At 35.8% G+C, this 11,395-nt stretch overlaps 1 long non-coding RNA gene across 1 annotated transcript in view; it reads left to right on the top strand.

The window, feature by feature from the left end:
* The first annotated feature begins 4,153 nt into the window (after positions 1-4,153).
* Positions 4,154-11,395, top strand: part of LOC107569243 (uncharacterized) — a 14,852-nt gene continuing 7,610 nt past the window's right edge. Inside the window, exons 1-2 of the long non-coding RNA XR_001606879.1 lie at positions 4,154-4,165; positions 7,830-7,833. This is a non-coding gene — a long non-coding RNA (uncharacterized lncRNA). The remainder of the gene's footprint in view (positions 4,166-7,829; positions 7,834-11,395) is intronic.

Below are 11,395 nucleotides of genomic sequence, written 5' to 3'. Positions count from 1 at the left end.
ATGAACCCTTAAATGCTCTGTAAGGTGTTTTTTTAATGTGAAACTCTTTCCGCACTGATCACATGTGTATGGTTTCTCTCCAGGGTGGATCCTCTCATGTGTTTTCAGGGTTCCTGACCGACTGAATCTCTTGTCACAGTGTGTACACTTGTGTGGTTTCTCTCTAGTGTGGATGTTCATGTGTATCTTAAGGCTTGATGATTGTGCAAAACTCTTCCCGCACTGATCACATGTGAATGGTTTCACTCCAGTGTGAACTCTCATGTGAAGCACAAGATGATTTTTGAATGAGAAACTCTTTCCACACTGACAGCAGGTGAAAGATTTATTGGCTCTTCTTTTCTTTAAATCTTTCTCTTTGTTTTGAGGGCGACTCAAGGGTTTTTCTCCAGTTTTGACATGATTTTTCTCCTCAACTTCACTCAGTTCTTCACTCTCCTTGTTTTTTTCAATCATCCCTGAAATAAAAGAACGGTTTATTTTCAGTAAAGTAAATCTAAATCTGCTTGAAGCTTTATAACTGTCAGCATTGTTAATGAAGATTCAGGGTTCATCATCAGAGTTTCTGCAGGATTTTAAAGCTCAAATTTAAGACCTTTTTAAGACCTTTTCAACCCCTTAACTGTCACTCACATTTTTGAACATAGATTTATAATTCATGAACGAAAATATTTTGTAACTTGATATTGATGTACCACTGTCATGGTAATGCAATGTTTGATTTTAAAATGTGTTTCTAAGGATGAATTTTGAGATTTAAAGTTTTCAATTGATATATAATTTCTGATAATTTCTAAAGTGTGATAGAGAAAAAGGCAACAAAGAAGACTTTTTTTTGACAAAGGTCAGAACTCCTGTTATGATGTAGATTTTGGAGGTGCACTCTTGTCAAAAATTAATCTGTTACTTTTTCTACATGATTTTTAACAAAAACATTGGCATAAAAAGTAATGCGTTACTTTACTAGTTACTTGAAAAAAGTAATCTGATTACGTAACTCGCGTTACTTGTAATGCGTTACCCCCAACACTGTTTAGGAGTCTTTATTTAGTGGTCTGTGTGGGTCCTAACGCCCCAGTATAGTGACGGGGACACTATACTGTCAACAAGCACCGTCCTTCGGATGAGACGTTAAACCGAGGTCCTGACTCTCTGTGGTCATTAAAAATCCCAGGATGTCTTTCGAAAAGAGTAGAGGTGTGACCTTGGCATCCTGGCCAAATTTGCCCATTGGCCTCTGATCATCATGGCCTCCTAACAATCCCCATATCTGCTGATTGGCTTCATCACTCCGTCTCCTCTCCACCAATAAGCTGGTGTGTGGTGGGCGTTCTGGCACACTATGGCTGCCGTCGCATCATCCAGGTGGATGCTGCACACTGGTGGTGGATGAGGAGATAACCCCTGACAATGTAAAGCGCTTTGAGTGCCTAGAAAAGCGCTATATAAATGTAATGGATTATTATTTATTATTAGACCTTTCCAACTATATATATGTTGTCATGGTTAGATTAGGATTTAATTGTAATATAGTGAAGTAAACTTAGGCGTCCCACAGAGGGGACGGGTGACAGTTAAAGGGTTAAGACCTGCACAAATAAAATGAATACCATATGAGCGGGGTAGGGCAATGTCTATAGTACCATACTGTAAAAAACTGTAAAATTACTGTAAAAAGCATAATTTACAGTTCAGATACAAGTTTTCACAAAAACTTTAAAATTATAAACTTTACATTTCAGCCTTTAAACCATCTTTAAGAAAATGGATGAGTCAAAAGTATTAATTATTATATAATAATATAATATAATGTGATTGACAAAAAAATATATCATCATTTTCTGGGATTTTATCGATAACGATAATTAGACAATATTTTGCTGAGTGTGTTATTGTGCTGATATCTTATCTCTAATTGTGCTGACAGCTGACTCCTGAATATTTTTAATGTTCTTCATATTCTGTGAGGTCTATTCACAGCAGTGATAGAAATGAATAATTTCCAAAAAGTTCTATGGGCATTTTTACCTTTGAGTAATTTTTTTCTAAAAGTGTGCACCATCTTTTGAGTAAAATTCTTGCATTTGGGCTTTTACCAAGCAAATGTAATCAGTATCAACAAAATTTATCTTTGCAATGCAGAGGAAATACAGAAGATGCTTTAGAAGTGTCATTTAGATGCATTTACACACTGTTTAATGCAGCTCTGAGGGACATGGAATATTTAACCTGCAGTTACAAATGTATAAATCAGAGGTCGACCGATGTATCGGTTTTGCCGATTAATCGGCACCGATAGTTGATTTCTGGAACTATCGTTTATCAGCAAAACACCATGCCGATAGTTTTCCGGGTTGCGTCCGTTGCTGGAGCGGCTGAGAAGGTTCTGCTGTCATTATAAAGTGTGAGAGCAGCCTCTAGTGGTTGAAATCCCTGACAGCATGTGCTATTTGTTTAGACACTGCATGCTGAACATAGCAGGAAACTTCAGACGTGGATTTAAATGCAGCCGACAGAAAATCCTGCCACAGAGCGCCATTCACATAGTTTTCCATTAAATGACATTATATTTGATTGATGATGAATTAATGATTACCCGAATCATTGTTAATGTACATAATGAATTGTGTATTGTGCATTTTCAGCAAAATGTTTGTCTTTCTGTGGCTCTAATAAAGTCTGTATGCTTCATTTATAGAGCTATAATATAGATTGCGCTTTCTCTTTCCGTTTGCTCAAACTTACTTCAAACTCATCTATGCCTCATAGTTCATTCTTGAAGTAAACTTGTGTCCGTTTGGTGATTAAATAAACTGTTTTAGACCGCTGCTCGAGTTGAACGCGACCCATCAGGAGTGTGTGTGTGATACTGGTGAGTTCTCCTAGACTCAGCGCTGCGCTTTTATTTTGATTAGATAATCATCAAGTGTTCAAGAATAGAAGCAGTTCAAGTGTGAGAGTATACATACAATATCCATATGTATATAATTTTAATGCTATGGCCTTTGTGTATATTAATTATGTGCAACTTTAAGCATGATTGTTGAAATGAAATGGTAACACTTTAAAATAAGAGTCCATTTGCAACATTAAGATGAATGAAAGCTGTGTAAGTATTGTTCCTTGTTAGAGTTTGTTAATTTCAACATTTACTATTACTATTATTATTACTACTACTACTAGTATGGTTCAGTACTGTTTTTTTAATAAAGCATTATTTTAGTTTTTGTTCAGTATTCATTTGAAAAACTATTGGTTAATTAATCGGTAACGGCCAGCGTGGTCCAACCTAGCTATCGGTATCGGCAAAATCCACTATCGTTCAACTTCTAGCATAAATAATGTTTTGATATTTTAAACATTAAATAAATTTAAACATCAGTTTTCAATGTTTTAAAAATAAAAAGGTACCTTAAATGTGAAATTAAAACCACCAGTTGGTAGCAGCAAGTCACTATTAAGTGAGTCACTATTAAGTGAGTCATTGCGTTTGAACCGAATAATTTAAACGGGTGATTCATTCAAACAGTGTCCTGTTGCTCAGAGACGCAAAACAGCGCTGTGACTGTGTTTGGAATGATTTTTGTTGGAGAAATAGAGCAAGAACAGGAAATATGGTGTCTAAAATGCAAGTCTCTAAATATTAACTTCTTGTTTATTTTTTGGGATGTGGCTTTTAATGATGAGACCTTTTTTGTAATCAGGCTCTCAAAAAGTATATAACAATTTGGATATAGATTTATCGGCCAACATATCGGTTATCGGCTTTCAAAAATAAAGAATAATCGGTTATCGGTATCGGCCAAAATTTTCATATCGGTGCATCCCTAGAAAGAACGCACTCTAAATGCGCACGCGCACTAGTCTAACCTGAAAGACTTTATTATCTAATGTATGCGTGCACTCTCTTGGTGTTTTGTTTGCTTTTCGCGATATACTCAATATTATAAAAATCACACATCGTTAAAAAACTATTATGATATTATCGCAGACCATACATATCACAAACCCCTATACTGTTTAGATTTTCATAATGCATTGTCTTCTTATCGATCCACCAGTTCACATTTAAAGCTCTGCAGGGTAAAAACATGGGTCGATTTTCGCATTGGTCTGAACTCTACGGAAGTTCTAAGCGGTGCTTGAATTAATATGACTATTTTGTGTATTAAGTTCTTGCTAGATAGATGCATGAGTTTCACCAACGCGTTCGTTTCTTAGTTTTTAATTTCGGTCACTTTGATGTATTAATATATATATATATATATATATATATATATATATATATATATATATATATATACACACATTTATAAATGATAAATCCCTGAAACTTTCCATGAATGCAGTACATTGATCTTAAATTTAGTATTTTTAACACATTATAAAAAATCCCATGTTTCTATAAGGATAACTATCAAATGTTTGATCAACTACACAATTATCTAACATGCATATTATTGAAAAAAGTACCCAATTACAACAAATCTTAAATTGCTTGAAGCTTTATAACGTTCTGCATTCTGCATACCCCGGGGAGCAGAGCTCATTAGCATTTAAAGATTAATGAAGAATAAAGACCAACCTCCTTGTTCCTCCTGTTTTATTCTCCGGGGTTCTGGTTCCTCCTGTTTTATTCTCCCGGTTTCTGGTTCCTCGTGTTTTATTCTCCAGTTTTCTGGTTCCTCGTGTTTTATTCTCCAGGTTTCTGGTTCACTCGTGTTCTCTTCACTCTCCTCTTTAACAAACACCATCTTCACAGCAGCAGATCTCAGTTCAGATGATATTCCTCCAGATATTCCTGCTTGCTTCAAAACTTAGTCACGACTGTGAGGATGAGAATGTTACATGTATTTAATGACCCGATTCAAAAACAGTATTTTTTCCCCTACAGAAACAACATTTCTAACCGTTTGTATTAAGCAGCCTCACAACAAAACAACAGAGAGCGCAGTGAAACTAATCTTCTTCCTCTGAGGTTTAATGGTGTTTGGCAAAAAACATGTTTAGCGCCACCGGCTGGACTGGAGTGTGAAGCGGCGAGAGGAGGGAAATAATGCGGGGAAATTACTTAGTGCGTCTATAAGGTGCGCTGATTTTGTTTCTTAAAAAAAAGCCGATCTGCACAAATAAATGATGAATGCAAATTATAGCCTCGCATGGTATCTGATCCAACATCAACAGTCTTTGTGATTGAGGATTAGAGAAGAAAAATGAGTGAATTATTAGTGAAATATTTCAATAAAAAGTAGGTCTATGTGAGGAAAACATACGGAGTTCATTAAGAACTGAGCGATTTTATGTTTTTGTATGTTCGTGTAAATGATTGTTTCGATGTTTGCAGTGACAATGTTGATTGTGATCTGTGAGGGGAATGAATGCGAACCAAAAGTATTGCTGCTGTGATTTTATTGATACAATTATTTCTCTTTTGAGATTTTTCTTTGGCAGATCAAATCTGTTTGTGCAATAAAGTTAGTTTTAAATTATATTCCAAATAATGGCGTTGTTTAAGGGACCGTCTGCAAATTCCAGTTCAAAACCATAAACAACACCCAATCACTCTTTCAAATGAATGATTTTACATGGTTGTAGTAAATGCAAACTGACTTACTGAATGTGAGCTGCAACAATTGGAAAGTTAGTGTACTTGTATAAAGATGGGTAATTTAGGTAAATAGTTGAGCGTGGCACTTCACTGTGTTCATAAGAAGAGAGGTATTGGCAAAATGTCACCTGTATTAAATCAGTCGGGACACTACATTGTTAAAAATTTCCTGTAGAAATTACAGTAACTTAATGGCAGCAGTTCACTAGTAACTTACTGTAAATTAAACACAGTAAAATTACTGTATTAATAATTACAGTACCATTTAACTTGCTGTAAATGTGTTTACAGTATGTATACTGTACTTTGTCATTTTATGGTCTTTTCTTCAGTAACATTGAAATACAAGAAAAATAATTTAAATGAAAATAAGCAATGACAACTGTGTAACTTAAAAAAAAATAATTTGTAATCCTTGCAGTAATATTTTAATATTTTCACAGATTCAGTTAAGACTCAAACAAAACATTGTTACAAACTATTATATATATATACTACATACCATTCTAACTATTATAGTTACAATTCTTAAAATTTATCCTAAGCACAACATACTATGATAATAGTGAATAGTGACGATAGTGAATCTTCAAAAATAACTCAAACTTTTGTTACACACAAGAAGCATGGACAATTTTTTTTCAAAGCTGCCAGTTGAAATCCCACATGAGGGTTCAGGCCAGAGTTTCTCCTTTGCACCATCTTCCCACTTCTTTTGCTGATCTGGAATTTTGCAGAGCACTTGCTGTTGACAGGATTGATCCTCACAATGAACCTTAACATAAAAGATATAATTCATTAGACCATTTCATTTTCTTTGTAAAGACTTTTTAAAGCATTAGTTCAGCCTAAATGAAAATCTTATGTTGTTAAAAACCCATAAAACTCTGATTCATTTTCAGAACACAAATGAAAATTTATATTCTCTCTTAATTGTTGTCTATCCAGGCAACTAAATTATTTTAGCTTCAAAAGGTGCATAAAGAAATTGTTAAAATAATCCATATGATTCGAGTGGTTTAAGACACCTAATTGGTTCTCAAGCATGTTTGAGATTCTGTTTACTACATTTGATGTACTCTATGTATTTGGATGATTAATGTTTGCATGTGAATAAAAGCTTTAGGATACATTTTCTGTCTTTATGCACTTTTTGAACTGGAATATTTTGGTTGAGTGTACTTTCAGTGGATGGACAAAAATTTGATTATTTAAAATATCTTCATTTGTGTTCCAAAGATGAACGAAAGTCTTGCGTGTTTGTAACAACATGAGAGTGAGTAAATGACAACAGAAGTTTCAGTTTTGAGGGAACTATCCCTTTAACTGTATTACGATATGAAAACTTAGAAAAATATCTTAAGGAGAAAAAAGACATCTAAACATTTTTTTTTCTTCATTCAATGTAAATATATGAAAAATAGATATACCGATATTGGGTAATACGTTATATCACAATAACAAACATGCATGGTATTTTTATAGTGGGCACTTCAAAATTACTGTGAATAACTATTACAAATGTAGATTTTTAGAATACATTTTAAGAATACTTTTCCATAAACTGGTTAAAATTTCAAACACTACCCCTATCAACTGGTCTATCTCACCAATCTATTTACCGGTCTACTATAAGGATAACTAATGAGTCTTTATTGTAAAGTGTTACCTATTGTTCTTTATAATTCTTTTGCACTTTAATCTGTTTTTTACGTTTAATGTTTATAAAATGTTTACTTATGTTAATTTCTTTTTGTTTATTGTTTTTTTAATTTAAATGATCAGTTATTGTTGTTATAAAAAATTAAGTGAACATGTTATAGAAGGAAACCACTTTTTTGTAACTTATTTCAATACCATAATGAAAGGTGAAATAAATGTGAAATAATGTGAAATAAAAACGAACAGTCTTTAATTTTCCTTTTGTTACATGGTATGAAAAAAGTCTAGGCTTTGACATGACACTTTGTCATAAAATACTTCATTTATTAAATCATAAGAATGATAAGTTCCACTTAATTGATATAAATAAAATTTACTCTGTAACTGTCTGTTATGAATTCATTAGAAGAATAAACAGAATAGTACACAGTTCATTTTATTTTAACTCAAATTGTCAGTTGTCATTACCGCATGCCAAGAAGGCACGACAGTAACAGACAGACACTCAACCCAAAAATGTAAATTCTCTCAACATTTACTCACCCTCATGTCATCCCAGATGTGTATGTCTTTTTTCTGTGGAACAAATAGTTTTAGGGGTGGGGGAAAAGTCATCTGAATCAAAGGGATAGGCAAATTTTAAAACGTTGTGTAGTGCTTTTTTGACTGTGATAGAGACAGCGCCCTGAGTTCAAGTTAAATAAATTATTTACCGTTAAATGGTATTCACCTCAGGTTTCCTATCTTCTATTAAAATAAGCTATAGTTAAAGTAATACTATTTTAATCAATTGCAGCTAATATCTAGTAATAAATAAAGTATGTTAGTAACCTCTATACAAGAGAACCAAAGTGAATCACTCAGAGATGTTAGAAACTCAAGATAGAATGTATTCCGAGTCAGATAAAATAAACAATAAAATAAGATACAAAAAAATTTTTCAGTTCACTCAAATTTGTGTTTCAAATCCCTGTAACAAATAAACACTACTTTCCACAGACTTGTGTACCAAATTCTTCAAATAACAGTGAAACCCATAGTCATCATAATAATTTCAAACTCGTTGGGGCCCATAAATGGAGATCCGTTCAGTTCAGTCAAAAACAATAAACAAACTGTACCTCCCGGTAACTCAAACCAATTAACTGCCGTTCCGGAGATGATGAGGGGAGCAACAACGTTCAGCAAACCAGAGCGATGATAGTGAAACAGTCACGTCGATCTGGATAAACGGGTTTCCTCAGGCGCAAAAACCGATGACTCCCAAACAATGTACAGGAAAATCCCTCACTGTCAGCTGAACTCTGAGTGTTGCCTACCCTTACCAAAAAGTAGTATACTTCAAGTTTATTTTAGGAAGTATACTTAAGTAAAGTTCAAGTATATTTTTAAGTATACTTTATGTAGTAAGTATACAAATATCAGTGTACTAGTAGTGTAAGCGGCCAAGTCTAATACTTTAAGCAGCTGAGGGATGCTGGACGGTGCTTGTAAATGGACGCGCATGCTTGGATTACTATTAAGTGGAATGTCCACACTAGATGTAAAAATGCTCATTGTTGTAGATTTATTTTACCGTTAGGTCTTCATTTCCATGTCGGCAAGAATCCAAACAAACAGTCAACATATCCACCTATCCTTCACCTTTACAACGACTTGCATAGCGTGGTACAAACAGCCTAGCATAGCGGTCAAAAAAACTGTGTGCACCTTCTTCTTCTTCTTCTTCTTCTTCTTCTTAATGTTTAACGGCGGTTGGCATCCAGCGTAATTGGTGCATTACCGCCACCATCTGCTCATAAACTTCTTTTTCGTAAGGGTAGCACCTCAGAGCACTGTCCGATGTCTTCACTGTTTCCTTGTGGTGTCCTCGTTTGTCAGCAAATAGATTGACATTTTCTGCGCAACACTCTGCCATGAGCATTCACTGGGTTAGATCATGCTAACAGAGTATCTTAACGCATGAGCTGCGTTGTCCACACGAACTCTCAAAGTAGGGAGAAATTCCAGAAACTTTGATTTAAAGTCCCTTTTCACTCTTTTACATTATACATTAGTTATTCGGCTTTCGATTTGAAAACCACTAATCTATAATTACAGCACACAAATCTGTTTGTTCAATATACAATAAACCAGCTTACGCTGTCACGTTCTTTCTCACACCCCCTCTTCCTTCTCTTTCTTCTAGCTCCTCCCCTTCACCTCTGCCCGGCACATCCAATTGACCACGAACAAGGTAAGAAATATAAATAAAACAAACTAAACACATTTAAACTTAATGAATGAAGGTTTTAACATACAATACCCATTATAAGTGTTCGTGTCTTTTGTTCTAGCACATGGCTTGTGATTTGTTTTGCTAGCCATGTGCTTGTGTTTTGTTTTGTGTGAGCACATGGCTTTTTGTCTTTGATTCGGTGTGCCATGTGCTCATGTCAATTGTCTTGACCCCTCCCATCTTGTTACCTGATTATTAGTTAATTTGCCCCACATGTGGTCCCTCGTTACCCTCCTCATTTGCTCTCCATTTATTCTCCTTGTGTTTGCAGTCCTGCGTCGGTTCGTCATCATCTCTCCCTGGATGTGTCGTGTCGTGTCCAGATCCTGCCTTGCCTTGCCTTGCCTTGCCAGCCTGTTTTTCCCCCATGGAGTAGTTTTTGTTGCTGTTTCTGCCGGCCCCGCCCAAGCTCCTTGCCCTGCCCAGGCTCCTTGCCCTGCCGGCCCCGCCCAAGCACCTTGCCCTGATGCCGGCTCCCTCCTTGATACGGGCTCCACCCATCCTGCCTGCCAAGCTCCCTCCGGCTCCGCCCTGGTGGTCCGCCGGAGGTCTTGTTAAGCCGGAACCTCTCTGGTCCGTCACTCTGGCTCCGCCCTGGTGGCCTACTGGGGTTCTTGTTAAGCCGGAGCCTCCCTGGTCTTTTCTTCACCTAAATTCCAGGAGGTCGTAAATGTATCGGGTGTCAGGGTTTCCATGGAACCAGGGGCCTGTTCGGTTCCTGGGGTGTTACAGAGTATTTGTTAAATCTAGCTAACAAAATATATATTGTGTGTTTGAGTGGTCCAGACGCGACAACAAATATGCAATGAATAAAGAAATTGAAACCACAATAAAGAAATTGAACACATCTTTCCATTGGGTTACAATTTCTTCTGAGCAAGTGTCCTACATGTGTTTGTTTGACGTAAATGTCAGCACGTTGTGAAGCATGATATACAGGTGCTTCTCAATAAATAAATACAAAAAATACAAAAAATAAATGTATTTCAGTAATTCAACTCAAATTGTGAAACTTGTGTATTAAATAAATTCAATGTACACAGACTGAAGTAGTTTAAGTCTCTGGTTCTTTTAATTGGGATGATTTTGGCTCACATTTAACAAAAACCCACCAATTCACTATCTCAACAAATTAGAATACTTCGTAAAACCAATAAAAAATTTTTTTTGTGAATTGTTAGCCTTCTGGAAAGTATGTTCATTTACTGTACATGTACGTGTTAAAAAACTTCACTGTTCAAAAACGGTCTTCAATTCCCAATCATAGAAACATGTCAAGGAAAGAGGAAGCAGTACAAGGTAACACCAAAACAAAAAAATTTCAAGAATACCAATGTTCCACTTAAAACAATGAGATTTAAAACAACAATGCTCTTACACTTTAAACCAGTCCATCGATTAAAGAGTATCAAGAAGGGAACATTTTTTGTTTGTTTGTTTTCTGTCTTACCGCAGCCACTTGCTCGTGAAGGAGTGAACTCTTACGGTGCAAGAGTCTGACCCGACTCCAATAAACAGACGCTGTATCACTTCAAATGTGAATTTAGGTGATCAGTTTGTGGCACTGCTGAGGTGGTATGGAAGCCCATGTTTCTTTGACAGTGGCCTTCAGCTCATCTGCATTTTTTGGTCTCTTGTTTCTCATTTTCCTCTTGACAATACCCCATAGATTCTCTATGGGGTTCAGGTCTGGTGAGTTTGGTAGCCAGTCAGGCACACCAACACCATGGTTATTTAACCAACTTTTGGTGCTTTTGGCAGTGTGGGCAGGTGCCAAATCCTTATGGAAAATTATATCAGCATCTTCAAAAAGCTGGTCAGCAGAAGGAAGCATGAAGTGCTCCAAA

Source organism: Sinocyclocheilus grahami, unplaced genomic scaffold (genome assembly GCF_001515645.1).
Source record: "Sinocyclocheilus grahami isolate Dianchi unplaced genomic scaffold, SAMN03320097.WGS_v1.1 scaffold1325.1, whole genome shotgun sequence".
Taxonomy (NCBI): Eukaryota; Metazoa; Chordata; class Actinopteri; order Cypriniformes; family Cyprinidae; genus Sinocyclocheilus; species Sinocyclocheilus grahami.
This window is presented reverse-complemented; position numbering and strand designations above follow the sequence as displayed.